Here is a 25,029-nt window from a genome sequence, read left to right on the forward strand (position 1 = left end):
TTGGTTCTAAAAAGGAAATGAAGTGTTATGAATCAATACGAAATGAAGTGTTATGAATCAATACGCAGGTGCAGATGTGGATGGGGGATGCAGGCGATAGGTTATCTGATAGTTGATTGAACCGAGTTTCCTCCAGATGCACACTCACTGCCCTCTGCGGAGAGCCTATTTGGGGACTTTGTTTATGGCTGGTTCTTTATGAAACATCCCTGTGGTGTTGCAGCAGAGGCAATAACGGGGACATAGAGAGGAGGCAGCTGGCACATCACTGCTTTCAGAAATGTTCCTGAGAAGGATTCTCCTTTGAAGGATGTATTGGATTTAAACTATGAGGGGGAAAAAAAGAAATGATGAACAGGTTTAGAGAAAAGAAAATGGGGTCAAAGAGGGAGGAGTGCGCACAATAGGAGGGTGGGGAAAGAGTGAGAAGGGGCAAGAATAGCAGAAGAAATGGGGGATTGGAGAGGAATGGGACACAGGAGACAAGAAAGAGCAATAATAATCTCAAAGCTAAAAAACATTAAGTCCCCATTAATCACGATAATAGTATTGATTCTCTGTTGTGACGGTCTGAAATGATTCTGCCCCGTGTTCATCAAGCCAACGTTTACTAATTCAGACTTGCTGCACAGTCAGTATTTCCAATCATGTCTGCGAGTAACCAATCTGTGTGAGCTGCCTGCATATATGTGTGTGTGCAAGCATGCATGATAATGAAAAATTAAGGCACATCTGAATTGGTTTCCACTTCTGGTTGCCTTTTGAGGCCAAACACAATTATAGAGAAGGGCAGCGTGCTTCCTTTGCCATGCTTTTGAATGCTGCCAGAGTATGTTCTCATTAATTTCGCTCATATTCCTAAATATATCTCCGCTCTGTGACACTGAAGGAGTGCGTGTTAGTGCTGTTTTGGCTTTCTTGGATGCATGCTCCCATAGATCTCCGGAGTTTATTTTGGAAGGTAATGATAAGACCAAGACGGATTGCCTGTCGGTGCGGCGTGGACTTGCGCATCCCTCTGTTCCTCCACTTGGGATCTTTCTTTACACTCTGGGTAATAAATCAGCTGAGAAGACTCAATCTCAGAGTTCAATCTCCTGGTTGGCTGTGGTGCTTCAGACTTGGCCCCGTGCCCGCGCTGATGGGCCTTCGTCGATACTCATTCTGCAAGCGCAGCCCACTCAGCTGTTTAGTCGTGGTACTCCACCTCAAAGAATCGATTTCGGCCCCATTCTGCTTGCACCCATGACAGCATCTCATATCAAACAGATGTAAAGCCCACCGCCTCCCTAACACACCTTCATAGTAACCACCTACTCAGCCAGCTGATGCCGCGGCCCCCTTCTGCTCTCAGAGCTGCAGCACTGCTGTTGTTTCTGACAAACCTCTGCATGAGAGGTGAGGGGAGTGAGAGTGTTTCATGTCCAATCAGAAAAGCCTACTCATTCCTTTTTTTTCAATGTTTTCCTTTTTCTTTTTGTAGAATAAAATAAAAATTCTGCCAGCATATGTTTGATTGATGACCGGGTTAAAAGAAAAATTTACCACCAAATTGAAAATACAGATTTTTCCTCTCACCTGTAGTGCTATTTATCAATCTGGATTGTTTTGGTGTGTGTTGCCAAGTGTTGGAGATGTCTGTCTTCTCTCCAATATAATGGAACTAGATGGCACTGGGCCAAAAAAATAAATTTTAAAAATACATTTTAAAACCCAACAGCAATGTCTCTTTCCAGAAGTCATGACTCAGATACTGAAGATAATCCACAGACCTTGTTGTTAGGACTTTATGTAGAAGCTACACCCACCAGTATAAACCAATAGTATCACCACGCAGAAGGAAGCATGCATCTAATGCTGATGTTTACATCTCTTGCTGGCACAAACACAACCCACACACCCATGAGTAGATAGACATGCTTCTGATGTAAACATTACTAGCATCCAACTCGGCTGCAGTGTTAGCTAGCTTTGTGGTGCAACTGTTCCTGCAGGAATAGGACCTGAAATCATGGAGAAATTAACAACATCAGAAACCAAGATTATGTTTCTGTGGTGTTAGCATATAGCTACATGTAGCAGTGTACATACAGCCGGAAAATGGCTGTGACAGAGTATAACTGCACTTTCTACTGTGAAAAAAAATTTCAAATAAAAGCTTCTAAATCAAATTCTTCACATTCGGACATGTATCAGCAGGAATATGATCTGAAGTCAGGGACAAATTAACAACATCAGCAACTATAATTACATTTCCCTGATGTTAGCATGTAGCTACATGTAACAGTGTAAGCTACGTAAGGTAAACACTTGCAGTAGTGTGCCTGGAGCAGATGACCATATAAAGAAATCCGTGCAGGAGGAAGAGTGCATCTACTCATGAACAACAGGCTCATGCTCGTGACAACATGTAAACATTAATGGCATCCTCCTCAGCTGACCTGTAACGTTAGCTAGCTCAGTGGTGCCAGGTGAGCTAGCAGTAGTTGCACACTTCCTTCTGCGCAGTAATACCTTTGGCGAATGTAGTTCAGTAGACAGAAAATAGTTGCTACATGAAACTGCTCCTAACAAGGTCTGTTTATTATTTTGAGTAATGGGGTCATGATTTCTGGAAAGAGACAAGCCAAGTGACATCTAGTTCCTTTATATTTGGGAGGAGGTAGACATCTTTACGGCCAATATCTCCAACACTCGGCAACTCGCACCAAAACTATCTGGACTGATAAATAGCACTACAGGTAAGAGGAAAAATATGTATTTATGATTTGGGGTGAGGTGTCCCCTTTAAGCTAGAGACGTTACCGCTAGCGACATTAAGCTTGCATCTTTAGTTAAAGTGGACATCCGCAGGGTTGTTTAACGCTGTTGAGACAAGGACGGACAAACGGATGAAATCATACTGAGACAAATGGCTGCAGAGGTTTGACGCAAAGTCAGTGTGAAGATACATTGGTCCTGATGCGGAAGGAGCCATTTTCTCACTATGTTATTAATGCATCGTCTGTCCTCCCTCCTCCCTCCGTGGTGAGATGTCATGCTCTGTGGAGATGAGGTTCCCTGAGTGTCCTCATTAGAATTCATGGGTGCCTGTTAGCTTCTCTAACAGGTTATTGATCTGGTCCAATCTCACCCCTGTTAAGGCAACCGACGCATCTGGCGCCGCTGCATGTGCCCGACGGCCTGATCCTTATGAAAAGTTGAGGACACCGGGAGGACGACGTCTTGCTTACAGTGTATTTGACTCACAGCTCTTATCCATGATGTTTTGCCTTTGCAGCGGGTGCTAGTGAGCTCACAGTAACCGGTGATTGTATCTGTTTTGACAGCCTGCCTTCTCAGTATTCTGCTCGTGAAGGCTTTTTCTTATTTTCTGCTAATAAGCCAATCCCAGGACACAAATTGCAGAATCTTTCTGCCCATGAAATGAGAAGAGGACTTGCACCCTCTTCAGTTGGGAGCGTGTGTTTGGTTGTCAGGTGTTTGGCTTTTTTTTATGGCCAAAACACACACAGTAACAAATTTGCCCCCAGGCTTTAGCAGCAGGCTGCTCGTCGCCAGCGCTCTCAGGTCTTCGGGCAAATTGACTCAGGAGATCACATGTGCATTACTCACTGTTTAAAGTAAGCAGTAGGACGTGTCTCTCTGCAATGCTGACGTTGTAGTGATGCAACTGTTGGAGTATCCACTAGTATCAGCCATTCAAACTCAGCATACAACAAGGCAGATTATTTGAATAGTTTTCAGACATAATCTGCTGCTACAAACAAATTCAGCCCCTGAAGGGAGACTGTGTAGAAAACCAGTGTTTTATCCACTCTGTTTTCTGTCTGTTGTTGTTTTGAGAGTGCAGGGTGTCTGCAAGTTCTTAAAACATATTATAATGTCTCAAAGTATTTTTTTGTATACAAATATCAGGCCTTACGAGTCAATAAATAGTCTGAAATTTCAATTTGTGATGTCTTAATGCCACAAACATTTTATCTAATTTCATTAATCTTTAATTTATTTTTGTCAGTCAAGCTCTTCTGTGTGTAAGTCCACATTTCTGATGTTATAAATCTTAAAATCAGGGATCTCAACAGTTAACGTTAATTGGTTAACAGATGAGAATTTTGTCCGTCTATAGGTTAGCTTTGCCACTCCTTAGTTCACTGGTGGGAGCTAATTAGCTAGCGGCGTTGCTCATTTGGCGATTCCTGTTAGTAATCCAGACCCGAACAGCGTTGCATTAGAAACACTGTGCCCACCCTTAGGTCTCCCCCCAGGTCACCCCGATGAGTAAGTGGCTAAATTTTAAGCTGCAAACCCCCTTTAGCATTTTTGTTAGCTTTTGTTAGCACGTTATCGTTGTCAGCATGGCTAGTGTTGCTAACATCCGTAAAAATGTTGCTGCCCAAAATGAAGCCACTTACTCACTGGGGCTACCTCAGGTTGAGACCGGAGGGCGGCTACCATGTTCCAACAGTAATCTCCAAATGTGCGACACGCTAGCTAGCTACTACCCAGTCTAGGTGGTGCGAAGTGCAGTGTGGCCAAGGCTCGCGTTAGCTAACCAGTGGAGACCAGAATGTGGACCATGGGCACTATTTTTCCGCATGTTAACACAGCTAGCCAGCTGACTGTTAGCAAAGCCCAAAGAAAATAAAATGAAAGGCAAAACATTTACATCACAAAACAATAAAATTTCACCACCTCTAAATGGATAGTGTTTTGAAATGTGGCGCTAAAGTAAACAGTCAATGGAGCGCCAGACTAAAGGGAAAGGCCTCTTGTATTTAATTTTCCCTAAAAATTAAGCTGCTAGCTACCTGTTAATGGGTGTTGGGCTATTAAAAGCTAAATTAACCTTTACTGACGTCCCTACTTTAAATCTAGCACTGAACTAACCATATTCCTATATAGAATCTACGTCCACGGGGGATTACATACTACCTTTATACCTACCTTGAATAAGAAAAAGATGATGTTGTCAAACATCGCTCTTAAAACTGGTTAAACTACATTAAGTGAGTGATATGTAGACACCCTGGTAGAGTGGAGTATCCTCACCTGCTTGGTGATGTTCAGGCCATGTTGTATTCATACAGGACAGCACCTCTTGTATATTCTCCACTGCCCCTTGACCCTGAGGCACCCTGGGGGTCAACGTTTGCACTGCTACAAAGAAGCTCTGCAGTCCCTTTCAAAACACATTTGCATTTCCTGTCCCCATAATGACCTTCAGCTGTGTGCGGTTGTTACAGTGTTCTTTGGTGTTTGCTGAATAAAGACTGTCATTGGTTTTGGCTCCGTCAGCTGTCATTTTTTCCGGGGTTCATTCCAAAAACGGCTTCACTAAGAACAATTTGTTCAGTCTACCATCCAATCATTGGAAAATATTGTACTTCAGCAGAGCATGTTTCTACAGTGTCAGTACGGATGATGCGGTTTTATTACACGAGTCGAAACCGGTAATGATGTAATGCGCCGGTAATACCATTCCTTGATACCTGCCGTAGTGCTTTGACAAATTACTCCATTGTTGACGGTGCATGTGCCGCAGCAGGGTGCAGAGTGTTTATCTGGGAATGATGATCATGTGTGGAATGCAGTTATTTTGGTTTTGTTGAGCACACAGTGAGAACTGCTATGAAGTTCCACCGGTGTATTGTTACCAACAGGTGCTTGTTTTGGCACACATTGCACATTGTTTCCATGTTGCCTCTCCCTGCTAGGAGATCTTGGTGAAAACTTTTACTTCAAAAGGACAGTTTCTTCTGTCGCCAAGGTAATTTTCATTTAAAATATCAAGGCTTCAGCTTGTTGCCCAGCAGTAGACTGTGCTTGATTTTAGTAACAGGAATAGTACTGAGGAGGCTCAGATGTAATCACAACATCAGAGGAACATTTTTAGTCCTCAGAAAATAGCCATCTTTATAATGAACATCATCAAACTCATTTTAGTTCAGGGGCTACATTCAGCTCAATTTGATGTCAAGTGGGCTGGACCTGTGAAACCATCAACCATAGCATAATAACTAGACTGCTGACTTGACTAACTGGACTTATAACTAAATTAGACTTGATGCAGTGTAGATGCTTGATTTTCAGGATAGGCGTAGTGTGAAATGTCCTGACCTCAAATATTTCAGTTATTGAGAGACGGAGATGGTCCTTTGGTGGCTGTAGCAACTTAAATTTAGCCACTGCGAGCCCTCACTCCCTGGGTCACAGTAGGCTGGCTCTAACCTGTGTAATGGCAGCAACAGAAAGTTTGCTGGTGCGACGGAGAGTAGAGGTGGTCAGGAATCAGACCCTCAGCAGGGTTTCTGCTAGGTAGAAATGTGGGACTTTTACTTTGTAATACTTATACGGATACAGTAAAAATACTTGCATTTTGTGTCTGTATGTTGTCAGACATGTCCTCAACTTCAGGAATAATCTTTGTAATTTTTATTTCCAGCAACCCAAAAATCAAAGAATAAAAACATTTCCCTCACAAGTTAGTGGTATTTAATTTTTAAATTGTAAGGGACACCGGTAATTAATTTTAGACTTCTGTGATAAAGTATAGACGGCTGTTGAAATTGGCATCGCTTACTGTGATGTATCAAAACTGGATCAAGCATCATTACACGCCCTTCATTTGTATGCCAGTCATTTATCATATCTCAGGCACATGTCCTGTAAATGAAAAGTGGTTTCAAGGTTGCGCGGTCTGGAAGTCTCTTAACCTATTATGATTCCAGTCAAGCGATGGCACTGAAACATTTCCGCAGAAAATCACTCTCAAGTGGCTGTACTCATAGGATGCTTTGACTTTCTTTACTCTGTGGAGGATTCATTCACTGAGGAGGAATGTGGTCCAACTGGTGTGACTGTAGTGTAGATGTGCAACCTGTTTTCTCCGTCTCGTGTGTAAGACATGTCGAAACAATCTCAAACTGTCCTGGATGATGTGATGTCAACAGGTCATTTGGATTCAGTCTTAAGTGTGTTTACACCAGACTAATTACAGAGCTGATTGATGAATCAGTCTCTCAAGACAGTTGCTAACTGGGCAGATTGGTTCGCCTTGGCTGAGGAAAAAGTGAAAACTTGAGCAAAAGAGCTGGCTCAAATCTTCTGACTTGAAAGGTCCAAAATTTGGCTTTTGAAAACGGAGTTGCCTCAAGCTAGTCCAAGGAGGGCCAGTGTCCAAGGTTGCTGGGCTTTCATATCACACTTCCTCTTGACTGGTCCAGGGCTTAGCAGAGCTGTTATGGGATGGTGTTGCTGCTGTCTGCGTGCCCAGGCTGCCTGAGAGCCATGTGTCAGGGGGGTCCTCATGAGCTGGCAGAGTAGCACGGCTCACACATGGTGGTAGAAGTGAACACACACTCAGACGCAGGCACGGGCGTTCAACACACGCACGTGTACGCACACGCAGAAATGATGGATAAAGTTCAGATTGTTCTTGACAGCCACCCACCCGCCTGGTGACCTGCGTGACCCCTCGCAGTGGTTCAGCACGAGACGGCTCCAGACTGGACATATGGGAGTGAGAAGAAATAGATCCCCTTGTCATGAAACATGCAGACGGTCTTGTCTTCAGCGCTGTGATGACAGTGTGTCGTGTCACGTGAGATGTGTGTTTTATGCTAATGTGAGCACGCTGTGCTTGCTTTGCAAATATTACCGGTGTCTGAAAGGAAGGTGCTTCCTGTCTAGGCTTCAAATGTGGCAGAAAATTGTCTCTACTGTTTTTGCTGAGTTATTTTACAGCACAGATTAAAGAAGCAAAACCCTGACTGAAAGACTATTTCTTTGAGGTCATGCTGTAAAGTATGTTATCATAAGCATGTGGTGATCCTTTAGTGGGATGACGGCATTTGGTAATTCAGTTTATCCCATTGGCATCGAAGGATTTCAGCTTTTTATATAGTACAACGGCTGGGATGATAAGCTTAACTCAAGATTTTATACTATCATGATACTTGGGTGCTGATTCAGTATGCACTGCGATTTTTAAGTACTGCAATTTGTGATTTTTGTTTACTTTTTTAACAGGAATGTTGAATCATGCACTTCTAGAGACTGAATATCATGGGGCATATTTCCAAACAATGCACAATGGACATTACGTCAGTCAGCCTTTCTGACTTTTATGTGAGCAGCATCAAATACCGCACAGAGAAGTGGTATATAAAAACATGTCAACAATAAATTATTTAAAATATGTACTTTATGAGCGTAACTTAAACTGCTACATTGAGCTGTCCCTGCAGTGCTGCATTGATTTATCTGTGGCAGCGTCACAATATCAGCATTGACTGCCACCTAATGATCGTCTGTTTATCCTGTTGGAATGGGTAAAATCTCATTTAATCGAAAAGCTGCACGCAGCATGTTGATTTGCTCAGTCCTTCCTTGCCCTGCTTTCGCTCTTTCTGTCTTTATCAGAGCAGGTCGTCCACTAATCGGAAGATCGGCGGTTCAACCCCCGGCTCCTCCAATGTGCATGTTGAATTATCCTTTGAACCTTGAATTGCTCCTGATGGTTGATCAGTGTGAGAGGCGGCACCTTGTATGGTAGCCTCAGCCACCAGTGTGTGAATGGGTGAATGTGACGTAGTGTAAAAGCACTTTGAGTGGTCAAGACCAGAAAGATGATATACAAGCGCAGTCCATTTACCATTTACCACATATGAGATGAGAATTAGCTAGCTCCAAGGTACCTCAGCCTTGCTCCCCGCCACTAGGACACTATTTTGTTGGGAAGAAAGTGGGCCGCAGCTCTGGAGACAATCCTTCAGTGGCTGTAGTAACTTGAATTTAGCCAGTGCAAACCTTCACGTCTTGGATCAAAGCAGGCTGGGTCTAACCTGTGTAACGGCAGCAACAGAGGGTTTGCCTACTGTGGCAGGGAGTTGAGATGGTCAGAGATCAGAGCTCAGCTTTGGGGTTTACGCTTATGCCAGCTGAATGCGTGTTGCTACAGCCTGAAACTGAAGGCCTGTGTCCTAAAACCTCTTGTCATTTTCTGCTTTCTTGCTTCGACTTTGTTTTTCTTGAAATGGATATACATTACTCATAGATTACAACAATAGAATAGAAGCAGTAGAAGCAGTAGCTTCCACCTTCCACCTCTGCAAAGACTTGAATGAAGCAATTAAATTGGAATTCTGCGAGTGCTGCACACAAATATCGTCAATCATTTACTCTATATGGCTCGTGAAATGTTAGGAAGGTATGAATGTTTGAAAAAATAGATAATTGAAAAAATATGTATTGATTCAGGCATTAAAAAATGGTAAAAAAAAATCTTACAAAACCCTGCAATAATCAAGTAAACCGATTTAATTCCCACCCCATATATTAGAATGTGAAGGCTCATGCTCATCTGCTATGACTTGTAGACAGGTGTGTGGGAGGAAAATGTCCATCGGTAAGAAAAGAGTATTCCTGCACAGTATCCTATTAAGTGTAGTAAACGTTATGTAAATACACAACATTTTGGTCCTTAGACCTTCATCAGGTAAACTGATGTATTATCCGATGAAAGTCTAAGGACCAAAACATTGTGTATTTAAATGACAGTGGGTGGTAATTCATTTCATCGACCTGAGCCCTAACATCTAATGCCTACTTATGTCTGGTCACTAGCATCATCATTGTTTATTCATCACCACCACTCATCATACTTCCTCTGGCTGAAGAAGGACAATATGTCCTCTGTTTCTCGAGGACATCTACTATCCTCATCACACAGTAAAAAATCTAACCACCAAGTAAATATGGAATAGTAACAATTTTTGAAAAGCACTCAGTCCGCATTTATAGGAATATGTGACTGTCATTCTCTGTCTCCCTGCTGCCTGAAACCAGCTGAAATAAGATAAAGACAGAGGCAGTGGAGATCTGCCTCACACACACATACTCCGACTCTCCCAGGGTGTTTTCTGACTTAAAAGCTGCTGTGGTTTGGCAGGGATGCGGTTGATGACTTACTCACCTCTGCTGTGAGTCACACATCCACTGAATGGCAGCTTGTGGATGAGAGGGATTCCTCTGTGACCATGAGACCACACTGACTGCCTTACAGGAATTTTACATCAGCCATGCTGTCATGTTGCTGCTTATGGCTGGTGATCATTCAGAGGGTTACCACAACAGCAAACAGCAAACACAGACACATCAGAGTTAAATGGCTATACAGTTGTGTTTTCATGTTGCAGTCCATTAACCACATTACTCACTAATGACTGTTATTGCTGCATGTTAGTCATCTGTAGATGATGGAATGGGGTTTTTCTACATTCCAGGCAGTCGTTGGTTTTAATTCATTTCACTTTTTGACCTCAGCATTTTGGAGAGTCCTTGTTGATGCGTTTAAGGACTCTATGTAGGGCTGGGCCATATGACCTCAAATCAACATCACGATTAATTGAACATTTTACGTTGATTGCGACGAATGAACGATTATTTTATTTTTGTTTTTTGCCCTCGTAGTTCACTGACAAGGTTTGTACTGTAAATACACTCAACTATTAAAGCTGGGATGTTTTTTTCAAAGCAAAAAGTGCATATCTTGTGATTTTAAAATAATTAAAGGAAACACGCAGATGAACTGTTTTCTCAATTCTTTTTCATATCACGTAGCCTCTGTAAATGCTTGTGTTATGGAGAGCTGCTTTGTGGAGGCACTTGTTGCTGGGCATTTGTCAGTCTCTTTCTTTTTTTGAGCCATGCACTGTTCATATTTGGTAACGTGATTGTGCTTCAAAGTGCTAGAACGATTTTCCCGCATTGTTTACATTTGATTTTTTTCTGTTCGGTGTCATCTTAACGAAAGCCAAAATGTCTCCAAACGACGGACACGGCATTTCTCTTCGGTACAAGTGGCTTGGTGTTCGAGTTCTCCTCCATGTTGCTTCCAGGACACGGACTGGACGTCATGTTACTACACACGCAGTTGTATGTTTTTTAAGAAGAGGGTACATGGACACACACACACACACAGTGGGGAAGGTGTTAACAGAATTTAAAAAAAAGACCGAAATTACCGACATGGGCAAGATTACATTGGTTAGAGGTTCTGAGTAGGGATGCACGATATTAGATGCTTAAACAATTAAACGTCTGACCCCTCGCTAGTCGGCACCAGAAATATTAGTAATATTAGTAATATTAGTATTAAACCAAGTAGTGTTTCATTCATGTGCGAGGCCGCTTAACTGTCATGCAGCCGCCTGCCACTAGTGGGTGCTACAGAGCTGTCAGACAGCAGTCCCCCTCACCGTGGTAATGCTCGAGTAGACTGGAGTTTTAAAACAGCACGGTGGGAAATTGGAGAGACGTCCTCTTGCAAAACCAGCGCAGTTTGACAGTACTTTGATCTAGAAAATGAAAACAAAGTAGCATGTAGGCTGTGTCAGAAAAAAACTGGCGTATAATCACTTGACTGGAGCAATGCGCAGCCACATTCAACTCAAGCATTTGGATGTTAACCAGCACAGAACGACAGCTGCTGATGCACGACCTCGCGATGACCTCGCAAGATATGCTTCCACTTTGTTGAAGGTAAAGGCTTCAGGAAGTTAGTGGAATACATTGAGCCTGAATACACCGTGCCGAGACCTGTTTTTAGACTAGTCGACTAGTCTTGATAAAAATTTTGGTTTAGTCGACAGGGAATTTAGTCGCCAGGAACATCCCTAGATCTGAGAGTCGGTTTGCCCAGCCCTAACTCTACGACATCTAAGATTTGAGAATCAGCTACCAAAAAACAAAGCAAAGCAGTGCACTGACCAGCTGCAGTATGTTCTGTATTTCTGAAGTCTGCTGTGAAACTGCGCCTACGTAGGGCAACAGAAAAGTTTATCTTGGGTGCGTCGGTACAAAGGACAACCAAGAAAGGACGGCAGAAGCGATATTTGCACACCAATTCACCTGAGCTGGACAGCCACGAAAAAGGTCCACAGGCTGAGATCAGGTTCACAGAACCCTGATGATAGTCAAGGACTGAAACGTGCTGCTATTTTTATCACTTTTCAGTATTATTTTTTGCACTCTGAGCACCCTTCTTTGGATATTTAGAATCATTTGACTTGTTTTGACATTGATCTCAGCCTGTGAACCTTTTTTGTGACCGTCCAGCTGAGGTAAATTGGTGTGCGAGCATTTCTTTTGCCATCCACTTATGCAGGAAATGTATACACTAAGGAATCAGGGGTGTGCTGAAAAATGCCAGTCTGTTTCTTGCATTAAACAGGCTGCTGTTTTGCTCTGAACTCACTTGCACACAATGACAACTTACAGACAAATAAGGCAAAGGTGATGAAATGATTACTGCTGTATTAGAAATCTCAAGTAACTTCTCTGCAAGCTGATTTTACTTGAATAAATGAAATACTGCCTAAAAGCAGGAAATCATTGATACAGTAGGCGGAACTGTAAAAAAATGTGCGCCTTGTTAGAGTTAATGATCTAAAACGTGGAAAAACCCATCAGAGTAGTTCTTAAATGGTGTATGCAGATGAGAGTTAGAGCAGCGTGAGCGTCAGTCTGTGCAGGTCCTTGATACCTGTGTTTTCTCTTCCATCTCAACCCTTCTGTTCCCTCTGTGCTCTGTTTGTTCCAGCCATCTGTTTGTTTACCCTGATTTATTGTCCGTTTTTTATCTCTGCACTACAGCAAGCACCGCCTCTACGATATGCAAATATACGACCAGCTTTGTCTCCCCAGCAAATAACGCCGTGATCCCAAGTTTGCATGAATAACTGATGATCAGGAGTCGTAACGAGGCCGCGGGAAGAGCGCGGCGGCGGTCTCTGTTTGACTTTGGTGTGGACGTAGTGAGCTGTAAAAGGATTGAGTTAACATCTGTGGTTTACAGATTGTTTTCCCTCCAATCCTCTGGCCTTGATACTACCTTAGAAATAGAAACATGTTTGGCACTCGTCCCCTTAAGGTTTGCTGCTGAGGAGTTTGACAAATGAAGCCACTCTGAACTAGATAGAATTTAACATATAGTCATAAATATAGAGGCACACATGCACGCTCATGATTCCCCCAAAGCCTGCTGTTACTCAGCTAATGATCGTTGCCCAAGTCGTTTCTATTATTGGGATGTGCTCCTATTCATCCATCATTGGCTGCTTGGTGATGCAGGGTGGCAGGGCGCATAAGTGGCCCCGCACTTTCCTCCCTCTCAGTCCTCTGTCAAAACCACCTCCACTCCTCCTCCACCCCCTCGGCCTCCCCTTTTTTTGTCTTTTTATCTCCTCTGTCCTTCTGTTTTCCTCTTGCTCATCTATGGATGGTTTATGTGGGAGACTGGCTAAAGTGGAGCAGGCTTTATACTCTTGGTCTGTGTGGTTTATAGTGCTTGCCTCAAAGGAAAGAGGGCCCATAGATGGGAAGGGGAACAATGTCCCTAATGCAGTGCATGTAAACATCATCAAAAGATGTCATGTTCAGTGAACCTACAGCACTGACTCAAGTGCTGTTTTTGATGTGAAAGTAACCAATGATTTCCCCCCGGGTTGGTAGCAACAACACAGTTAAAGGGTTAGTTTGGTTTTTGTGAAGTGGCGTTGTATGAGGTACATGTTCATAATCAGTGTATTACAAACAGTAGATGGCGGTTAGCGGGCCCCGATTTATTGCTTTGGATGGGGAGGCAGCAAAATGTATTCAAGCCACCTACATAATCAATATCAGTTTAAGGGGACGCACTAAAGAGTATATTTTTTACTGCTTTGCCTTGCTGTCAGACAGCCCTTTCCCTTGGCACTCCATTTTTTTTCGGTGTGGTACAGCTTCTGCAGTGATGCGGGCACCTTGCAGAGTGCCGTGGTGAAGAGGGAGCTAAGCCCGAAGACGAAGCTTTCGATTTACTGGTCCATCTGCGTCCCAACCCTCACCTATGGTCATGAGCTCTGGGTAGTGACCGAAACAATGATGTTGCGGATACAAGCAGCCGAATTGAGTTTCCTCCGTGGGGTGGCTGGGCTCAGCCTTAGAGATAGGGTGAGGAGGTTGGACATTCGGAGGGAGCTCGGAGTAGAGCAGCTACTCCTTTGAATCAAAAGAGGTCAGATGAGGTGGTTCGGGCATCTGATCAAGGACCCTCCTGGGCGCCTCCCACTGGAGGGTTTCATGCACATCCCACTGGTAGGAGGCCCAGACAGGACTACAGAAGGCCTATGATTGAGATAAAGTAGTGCCAAAGGAAAAGGACTGTCTGACAGCAAGGTAAAGCGGTGTAAATATTCTCAACATGGCGTCCACTTAAGCTGATATTGACTTATTTAGGTGGGATGGCTAAAATATGTTTTGCTGCTCTCCCCCACCCACTGCAGTACATTGCTCACCCTCCGTGGCAGTACTCCTGCTGGCTTTTCCAAACAGGGAGCGTGCCGACTGACATCTATTGTATGTAATACAGTGACTCAGTAGGGCGCTATGATTTCCACCATGCAGGAAACACAGCAGGAATTGAATAAATAATGTGGAATCTGCCAAAATGTGGGTGCAGTATATGCAAATTGGGGCTTTCCCTATCATTACCAGGTTTTTCTAGCGCCTAAAGCTGTACGAAGAGAAAAAACAATGCTGCCATGTTTTGGTGTCATTATGGGCATGCTGCTTCTGTCCTCTGCTCTGTTTTGGTGTTTCACCGACGGCCGGGCTCCTCCACACACAGCAGCAGGGCCAGCAACACCAGGGGAATACCCGGTTAGTTGTTGCCAAGATTTGCTCTGCTCTGCCTGAGTTGTGCCCAAATTTAGTGTCTGGACACAGAGATGTGACTGCCAGCTAATATTAGCTTGACTGCAGTCTTTTTATCTCAACCAAACTAGGGAAAACCTGTCCTCTTGTGCTTCTTGGGTCGTCCCAAGGCAGCGTCTGATGTTTCTGTATCAAGCCAGCTGTCACTTGCATCTCCGTGGTTAAAACAAGTGCACCTGTTGACCTTTTCTGACCCATAAATACATTGAAACTAGCCCAGGATACACACCAGTTTTCAGAATAAGGTGTTACCAGAGTGTAAATACATGTATGGAATTAAGATTAAATGTAATATATTTAGGGGTGGGAATCACCAGAGGATCCACGATACGATATTATCACAATACGTAAGTTTTAAGTTTATTTACTTTATTAATCCCCCTGAGGGGAAATTCAATATTTTCACTCTTGCTTGTCAATTACACACAGGTCCGAAAGACACACACATGCACAAACAGGACCTATACATGCACAAAGTGGAGAGATCTCTCCTTTGGTCAGGCGCCCCGAGCAGTTGGGGGGTTCGGTGCCTTGCTCAAGGGCACCTCGGCAGTGCCCAGGAGGTGAACTGGCACCTCTCCAGCCACCAGTCCACGCTCCATATTTTGGTCCCGACGGGGACTCGAACAGGCGACCCTCTGGTTCCCAACCCAAGTCCCTATGGACTCAGCTACTGCTTGAGTCATGATACAATATTATTGTGATTTTAAATATGTTGCGATATGCTGAGTATTGTGATAAAATATATTGTGATTTATTGTGTTTTAGTCCTTTTTTTTTCCAACTGAATATTATGTCATCAAAGGAAAACTTTGTCAACATCTGTTTTATCTAATAAAATAAAGTTTTAAGTTTGTTTATCTCACTTCAACCATTTTTGATTATGAATTGATTATATTATTCTAGTATTTGTACAAATATTAATCATTTATATATTTAAAAAATAGATACTTATGATATTACCACACAAAAATATCACAGCACTATGCTGTATCAATTTTTCCCCCACTCCTAGTCATATTCACAGGCAGTATAAAACACATTATCTGTGTCCGTTATAAACAAAAAAAAATCCTGCTAAATTGCGAAGGAAAATACTTTATTCTTCAGTGTTGGTTTGCTTTAAAAACATCCTGACAATGAACCTTATTGTTGGACCCTGCAGTTATGTGGACGAGGCCCTCTGAGTGTGTCACATAAAATGTATTGATTCATTAATTCATTTAATTTTTAATAGTTTCTCATTGAATTGAGTTTATTCACCTACCCATGATTAGACAACCTTTCTGAGAAAAAAATGTACTGAAATAGTAAAATACAGCATTGAGAAAAAATTAAAATAAAAAAATTAAAATGAATAAATAAAAAAAAAAAAGTAAATAAATAAAATGGAATCTGGAAACAATTTAAATGGATTTCCTACTGAGTATAGATAAGTACCTCATACAACCCCACTTCAGTAAATCCCAACTGTCCCTTTAAGGACGTACTTTGGCTCACAGGGAGCAGGTGCAGACGGTACAGTTTGGTACGCATCATTTTACCTCCTCACTCTCATGTAAAACTCATCAGCACCTCCCCTTTGCCTCCAGAGGGAGGCCTGTCTGTTAGCCATGTATGTAAAACTAGCCACACTTGTTCGTTGGTTTCGGGGGAGTTTCTAAGCAGTGTTGTGTTTCCATCTGGAGCCTGTTTTTCCAGATTGAAGAATGATGACGTTTGTCATTGCATGCGAGCTGCTTTGCCGCTCTGGCAGATTGCAGGTGGAAGGTAATCATCTCAACCTGCGACTCTGAAAGTCTGTTGTCTCTGACACTGAACTGATGGGAGTGCATTCCTTCTGTCGTCCTTGACAACCAGCGCGGCTCGTAGATGACAGTATCGAGGATGAAAGTATCGAGTCACGCTGCCTAACTACCGAAACAGTATCAATTACACCTGCTGACATCCAAGCTCTGGGAATAGGGATATCGTATACTCTCTTAGTTTCTCCCTTTAAAAGTTTAAAGAGTGCGGCTGGCGATGCAGGGTTTAAAATGACACAGAGACTCACGTCCGCTTTAACCTCACTCACCTGAGGACAGGTAAACTGAGGCCTGTCAGACTCAGACCGTCATGTAATCGCAGTGTAAGACCACAGTTGTACGAAGGAATTTTTGGGCTGAGCTCAGAGCAAAGATGAGAGCTGTTGGGCGTGTGTGTGTGTGTGTGCGTTTGTGTTTAAGAATAGGAGGAAGACAGTGCAGTGAGACCAATTAGCTTGATCCCAGACCTAGTGGGGATCTCTCTGGGAGCAAGGTCTCACTTCCTCTCTGGCAATGCAGCACTGCAGCTGCACACACATGACCGTGCACACACATGCTGCAGTGTTAAATAATATTCTGTCAAAGCATAAAATCCTAAAACTCGTGCTTTGTGGCGTTTTCTGTTTGTGATTAGTTGTCAAGCTTTTTTTTTTTTTTTTTTGCATCTCTTTGATCTACTTCACATCCAGTAGTCTCTCACATTTTTATCTGTCTTAACCCCGCTCCAAGCTGCCTCACATAGTCTATTTTCAGCCTTCCTTGCCAATCCTGTGAAATCAAAGGCCATTTGATGATACATTAATAATATATTTCCTTTGTAATCGCGCTGCTAGTTGTTGTACTTGATTTGTGATGAATTGTCTGCACCGGCAAATCACTCATAAACAAAAAAGGGTGAGCAATGAGTCTATGTCAGAATAAAAAAAAAAAGATATGTAAATGTGAGTTAATAATAACAACTGTGCTCTAAGACAGTAATGTTTGCCTTTGTGTTCGGTAGGCAGCAACGGGGTTGAACGCTCTGGAAATGCATGAGAAATGAATGCCTTTTGGTGGAAAGGGCGCCTCGGGAAACTCCGTAATGAGGACGAGAAGGCATTTGACATTCTCTGTCGCAGGCTACAGGCTGTTTCATTTCAGCGCTGAAGTAGAATAACGGAGGGAGTAAAACGATGAGGCGAGGAGGGAGAGAGAGAAAGAGGGGAGGACTACAGGAGAGAGGAAAAAGAGGAGGATTAGGAAGGGGGAAGAGGTCTGGGCTAAGCCCTACGCCCCATCTGGGAGGAGATGAGCCGCGCTGTCTGTTAGTCGTTGGGAGGGCTAAATTAAGTCATCAGCAGCACCACTGAATTATGGCCAATTGCAAATAATGGCTATTCGGAAATGTCACAACAATCATGTGTTGATTGGTGCCAATCCAGTCACTCAGCGGTGTCTGTCTCTCGCTGGGTCATTAAGCCGCAGAGCAGTAGTCACTGGACTCTGAACTTCTACATGTTTCTTGTACACACACTGATACACAAAGCCACATGCTGTTAGCAGTAAATTCATGTTTACCGTTTCCACTCTAAAGCCTAATTGAAAATCAGTTTCCTGTAGTGGGGAAGAATTTGATGGCTGGTCTGAAATTGTGTAGCTATTGTATGTGTAAGAGTGTGTGTGTGTGTGTGTGTGTGTGTGTGTGTGTGTGTGTTTTAGTGTGCCTAATAGGGACTCTCTGGGTGTTTCTATTCCATATCAAAGTCCAACTGTTGTCCCTAAGGGAACCTATTAGGCTTATTTTCAGGATCTTACTTGAATTTGAGGTTTCTATTAGAACATGTTTATATGCTTTAATGGTCAAAAAACACTTTATTTTCCTCACACTGTCTGTGCTGCAACACCTGTATTCACCCTCTGTCTGAGAAGGCTCTGTGTAGTACCTGGGTCTTTAAGCCCCTCCTCCCAAACCCCCAGGAACAGTGCCAGGCTATGAAGCCAATTTTACATAGTGGGCGTCACAACCCCTGCAAAATGAATGTTTCACAATCAGAATTAGAGCGCTAAACTGGAAGTTAGATGCTTGGCCACACTCCAGGGCTCGGCTGCCACAACTCTCTAGTGTGCTTGCTTTATAGGCCTCACATTGCGGAAGATCCAGGTAACGTCATACGGCGCAAGTAGAGCTTTTTTGCCGTGTTTTTGAGTGTTCCATATCTTGGGGTTGTCTGCACCGTCATTGCAGCTGGGGAATGATTGTAACGGACAATTTTCTACTGAGAAAAATCCCCAATAAAAGCTACTACCAGACAGAAATATGATCGGAAATCGAAAAGCAATTAAAAACATCAGCAACAAAGTTTACGTTTCCCCTGATGTTAGCATGTAGCTACATGTACATTAGCAGGGTATTTGCAGCTGGGGAATGACAGTGACGGAGAATAGTGGCAATTTCTTCTGTGAAAAATCACCAATAAAAGCTACTTAACACAACCAGACATGTTCTAGCAAGAATATGATCTGAAATCGGGGAGAAATTAACATCACAAACCAAGTTTGCATGTTTTCCTGACGTTAGCATGAAGCTACATGTACGTTAGCAGTGTATTTGCAGCTGGGGAATGATTGTAACCGACAACAGCTGCATTTTGTACTGTGAAAAATCACTGATAAAAGCTTTTTAACACAACCAGACATGTTCCGGCAGGAATATGATCTGAAATTGGGAAGAAATTAATAAAATCAACAACCAAGTTTACATATTTCCCTGATATGTAGCATGTAACAGTTAGCTACATGTTCGTTAGCAGTGTATCTGCAGCTGGGGATTGGCTGTAACAGAAAACAGCGGCACTTTCTACCATGAGAAATCTCCAATAACAGCTTCTAAACACAACTGGACATGTTCCAGCAGGAGTATGATCGTAAACTGGGGAGAAATTAACAACACTGGCAACCAAGTTTACATGTTTCCTGATGTCAGCATGTAGCTACATGTAAGTTAGCAGTGTATTTGCAGCTGGATAATGACTGTAATGGAGAATAGCAGCACTTTCTAGTGTGAAAAATCTCCAATAAAAGTTTCTAAACACAACCAGACATATTCCAGCAGGAAGATGATCCCAAATCAGAGAGAAATTAACAACATCAGCAACCAAGTTTACATGTTTCCCTGGCGTTACCATGTAGCTTCATTTAGCTGTGTTGGCTAAGTAGTGTAAACACTTGCACATGCCTGGAGCAGACAACTATAAAGCAGTCCGGCACACTATGACGCCACACTGTTGCCAGAGTAGAAACAACAGTTGAGAAGGAAGTGAAGCTTTGCTCACATGGATTAACTCTACATATGTTTACCTCTTTATCTGAAACTTTGGCCATGTTTAATTTGCATAATTGGTCCCCTTTAAATCCAACCAGACCACTGCTGATTACTGCGTGCTGACCTTCTTTCTTCTCTGCTGTTCATCCCCCGATGTATTTATTATTTAGCACCACTGGCTCAAGATATTAAATTAAATGCTTAATTGCTTTGAAAGGAAATAGTTGCCTGCAGCAGTCGAGTGTCTGACATGTATTTACCCTCAGATTACCCTCAAAAATAGACTCGCACATACTCGCATGCTTTGGTCCTTTTGGAGCGAGATAACATGGTGTGTGTAAACATTCCAGTACAAACCAAGCTCAAGTGTTTGCTCACTGGTGACAGCCTGCAGCTACAGCACTATTTCAACATCTCAACCCTCTCTATATCCACATTTAACATTGTCGGCTGCGACTTCTTTTTTAAAAATAAAAAGAAACCTGTTGCATTTTTGTAATCATTTACGTTTTTTTAATTCAATGCTGAGTATTTCAAATAACACGATACTTCCTTCGAGGAAATGCTTTTTACTTTGCCCTGCACTCTGGACTTTGTCCTATTTGAGGGCCAGCCAGCTTCATGTTTGATATGAATATCAGTGATTTTCTGATTAGCCTACACCAGCACAGCATGAGAGCAGCATGTGATTGTAAGGCCCATCTCATATTTAATGTGTCTGCCAATCATGACAGATTACCTCTGACCGGTCGAGCATAAGTTAAGCATGTGACCGTATAAGTCGGTCCGCCCTGCGTCGGCCTGCCGGTCACATGCTGGGCATTGGGCTTGAGCTGCTGCCCACGTGGTGCGAAAAACAGTGGCAGTATTCTCAAACATGGCTGCACCGTGGCCATATTAAGACCAGATTCTCTTTGAAAGCCGTCCAAGTTATACAAAATCCCATCGGTGCAATGAACCTGTTTGTTTGAAGTGGTTGCGCTTTGAAATGCTTCATAAGAGAGTTTGACTCGAGAGCCGTTTCTGTCAGAAAAGCCGAGGTGAAGAGTTGAAAGGAAGTGGAAGTTTTTTGATGGGGTGTCTCCAACAGAATGATGTGAGTCCTGCTTATCTAGCTGGCATGGCTTTGACGCATGGAGACAGAGCCGTGGCCTTGATGAATAGCAGTTTGTATTTTTTTAATGAAATCTGCCCCGCGTGGTTGTGTGCGTGCTGAGACGATAGGAGGTTTTGTTTACCCCCTTTATCATTATAAATATCCTTATAATGACTTTAGCGGTGTTAATTTCAAGCTGGCCGCATGTTAATCTTGAGCTCTTTTAAGTGCATGATTCGTCCGGTGTGCAAACAACAAAGTGAAATTAGGCTCTTGCACTTTTAATTATGCTTTACACCGCTGCGCTATGCTCACGGTGCAAGCCAAGAGGAGTGGCTCATAGGTGGTGGCAGCCAAAGAGTCACTACCGCTGCCTTCAGGCCAAGATCTCTTCCCTCAGACAAGGTTACACAGTTTTTATTGCTCAGGGGTGTTATTACTCATTCAAAGTAATTATACAACTGTAGGAAATATCTCTCCCAAGAAAGGGAGGGAACAGAGGGTGGGCTAATGGAGCCTATTGTTCTCCTGATCCATGTTCAGACTCCAGGGAGGGTGGAAGCACTTTGGAGTAGAGCGAGTGTGTACGTGTGTGATTGTGTGTGTGTGTGTGTGTGTAGAGCTTGCTCAGTCAGGAGGAGTTTAAGGTTGTGTGAGGTGCTGTGCGTGCCTGTGCCGAGCCTTGTCTTGGGGGTCAGGAAGAACAACAGGAGTGTTATGCTGCACTCTGCTGGAACCCAGCTGGGGCATTACTTAACCCACACACACATATATGCAAGCACACACATATTCTTGTACTTCTATCTTTGTGAGGACCTTCACTGACGACCTGCATTCCTGAGCCCTAACCCTAACCATCGTGACTACACGCCCAACCCCAACCCCTTAACCCTAAACCTTATCGTAACCTTAACCTCAAAACAGCCGTTTGAAGAAGTGAGGATCAGCCAAATTTATTGGCCGCACATCGCTGTCAGCCAGTGATTGCCACAAATAAGATGGCATTCACCAATGTAGTAGCCATTTTTCCATTGTGTCACATCAGTTTGCACAGGCTAAAAAGCAGGGCTTGAGATTATCAGCGTCCTGTTATCCCAATAACAATAGAAAACATGTTTGGGACAAACAGAGATCTTCTCTTGGATGCTGTCAGGATGAAAGGACGCAGTAAACTCACTGTAGACGTTGTGCTAGGTTGTGAACGACGAATCCATGTTGAAATCAGCCCCCAAGAACAGCGCCAGAAATTAAAGCCGATTTAACATAGTGGCCAAACGGTGGAATTACAGCTTCCGGATTCATCACCTGTTGCCCTTGGGCCCAAAAGCCAAACTTGAAAGAGCTGCTTGATTTAATTATTTTATTCCCATTCAAGTTAGCGGAGGGCTAAACCAGAAGTTAGCCGCACAGCTGTCAGAACTCTCTAGTGCACCTGCTCTATGAGTTTGACAGTGCAGAAGATCCAGGTAATTATATACCATGGGAATTGAGGTTATTTGGCTTCATGTGCCACTGAGCAACTTTAATAGGAATGACTGGGGCCCCGCCTCCAATGCTGTATCCAGGTCTCATCATACATCTGTGGTTCAAACTGGCAGACGAAGAGCTAGTTAACGTTAGCTGTTAGCAGTCGGCGGCTAGAACTAACTGCTGAAGGAGGTTACGTTAATATGTATTTAAGCACTAATCAGTAAAAATGGGTATTGGATGAATGTTAACAAAAACGTTTCCATGATGTTTTCACATGTAATTTTGTAAAATGTAGTTATTGTGAGAAACTTGAATACATACAGTTGTCTGAAGGAGAAATTTGTCGTTGTTTTTGCCATAGTAAAAAATAGATACTAGAGAGGGAACTGTGAGATATTATACGTAGCAAAAAGACCTTTGAAGCAGTTAATTAGAAAAATGTTTTACATGTTAAAAGTTATTTGAAAGGTTGTTTCATAAATGTGTATGATTGAATTTGTGGTCATTTACAGACAGTGGTAATGAAGGAACAGTTGAGGTTTTTTATAATCATGATTTTTTTTTGTTTCTCTGGCACAGAGGTTTAGTTTAATTTTATTTGTTTGCTGTGAATATCACAGTAACATCAGAATTGTACATTTACGCACAAGAACCAGATGTACTGTGTTTAGTGTGGGGAAACGCTTATTTGCAACACCTGTCCACAGGAGACTTGTTTTTTTTGTTTTTGTTTTTTTTTAATTGAAGAGGAAATGCAAGTACACACACAAAATACACCCACAAATACATCTGGAAAGATACCTTTACCAATAAACACACAAAATTCATCCCCAAACCCATACACAGAAATGCACACACACAAAATACTGGTGTGTCTACTGTGGTATTAAGTGAGAACAATGTTATTTTTCTTTACAGTTCAATTCAGTTTTATTAATCAAACCCAATATTACAAATCACAGTTTGCCGCAGAGGCCATTACAGCATACAACACCCTCTGTCATTGGACCCTCACAGTGAATAAGGAAAAAATCTCTCTCCCCCAAAAATGGTAGAAACCTCAGGAAGAGCAATGGAGGAGGAATCCTTCTTCCAGAATGGACAGATGTGATAGATGTTTTAGGGGCGAATAAACAAGACAAAATAAACAAGAAAAACAGAGAAACGTCAGTATCAGCTATTTGCAGATTTGTTATTTTCAACATCAGTATCGGTATTGACCCAGTGCTTCACAGTCGGTGCTTCCCTATCACTTTGCAAAAATGTCCTCACTCTGTTGGATAAAAATGTGTTTAAGTCCTCAGTATGTAGCAAGTACAAGTACACACACACACACACAGACATACATACTTTGTTGTAGCCCAGTGAGCACAGCTCCAAGTCATTGTTAAGTGAACTATAGATCACTGTGCGTGTATATGTGTGTGTTGGAGGAAAGGGCATAGACGTGTGTGAGTTAGTTGTGTCTATTTGTCGGGACAAGCAGCTGCGTTTCTCCATGTTTCAACTGTGAACCGTGCAGGATCTGAAGCATTAATGTTGCGTGCATTATCTCCGCTCTCTGTCTGTGTTTGTGCCTCTCTCATCTCGCCGCTGCATTTGGCCCCCTTGGATTTTACCCTAATAAATCCCAAAGAGAGTCTACTGATGTAGAACGATGTAATGAAAGAGCCGGGTGCATTTTCACTGTAATCGTACTATAACAGGTGTGTGTGCACAGGTGCGTGTACGTGTGTGTTGATTAGATTTGTCTGCGGTGGAGTTTGGTGTGGGTATCTGTCGTCCGTGTGAGCTCAGCAGATGCAGCTGCTGCGTGTCTCCAGATTCCAAGTGATTTTTTTTTTCTTTTTTGTTTTACTCCATCCAGATTTTCTGTGTTCCTTAACAGAGCTCTCAGGCCATTCCCGCTCCGAGGCTTGCTGATTTCAAGGCCTTTATCCACGCATGCCTCAGTGCTGCCTCACTCTCTGCTCCCTGACTACTGTCTCTCTGGAGATGTGTTAAAAGTGAACGCTGGGAGTTTTGAATCCTCGCAGAAACTTGTGCAGGAACATTTTGATTCGTTATATTAGACACGATCTCCAGTTTGTGTGTGTTTGCCCGCCGGCAAGTTTTTCACCGTGCATGTAAAGAGTGAGCAGCAATATGCAATGTTCTCCACACTGAGGAGTATTGATCAGTAGTGGTGCTTTTAAGTACTGACCAGAGTTGCAGTTACAGCTCGCTGATCAATACTGCATCACATTTTGACCCAGCAGATTCCCTAACAGTGCAGATCTGCTGAAGGGCAGAGTCGTCCTGTTGCACCTTAAAACACCCCAATGCTGACCTCTGTGCAGCCGTGCCATAACATGATGCAACAAAAAACATACACTTGGTTTTTGTTTTATCATTATGCCCCAACACTCTGCTTGTCTTTTCTTGCCCTGCCGTCTGTTTCTGCCCATCTTCTCTTTAGTGCCTCTGCATCACCTCTATACTCCAGACATTCAGAAACACTGAGCATTTAGAATCATAAAAAGCTCCTGTCTCCCGTCCAGCTTCTGTCAGTGCGTATGGAACTGCTCTGATATCTTTATCTACCTCGGCCCAGAGCTTCT

The 25,029-nt window shown here is 43.0% G+C and overlaps 1 protein-coding gene across 4 annotated transcripts in view; it reads left to right on the plus strand.

Moving 5' to 3' along the window:
- magi3a (membrane associated guanylate kinase, WW and PDZ domain containing 3a) overlaps positions 1–25,029 on the plus strand; it is a 200,941-nt gene that overhangs the window by 13,290 nt on the left and 162,622 nt on the right. Inside the window, exon 1 of one of the 4 annotated variants that reach the window (XM_078169814.1) lies at positions 20,860–20,959. The exons of the other annotated variants lie outside the window; for them this stretch is intronic. The gene's annotated coding sequence lies outside the window, so the exon portion shown is untranslated. Of the gene's footprint in view, positions 1–20,859; positions 20,960–25,029 lie in introns of those variants that run through there. 4 annotated transcript variants of the gene reach the window in all.

The sequence above is a fragment of the Epinephelus lanceolatus genome, chromosome 8, assembly GCF_041903045.1.
Source record: "Epinephelus lanceolatus isolate andai-2023 chromosome 8, ASM4190304v1, whole genome shotgun sequence".
Classification (NCBI taxonomy): Eukaryota; Metazoa; Chordata; class Actinopteri; order Perciformes; family Serranidae; genus Epinephelus; species Epinephelus lanceolatus.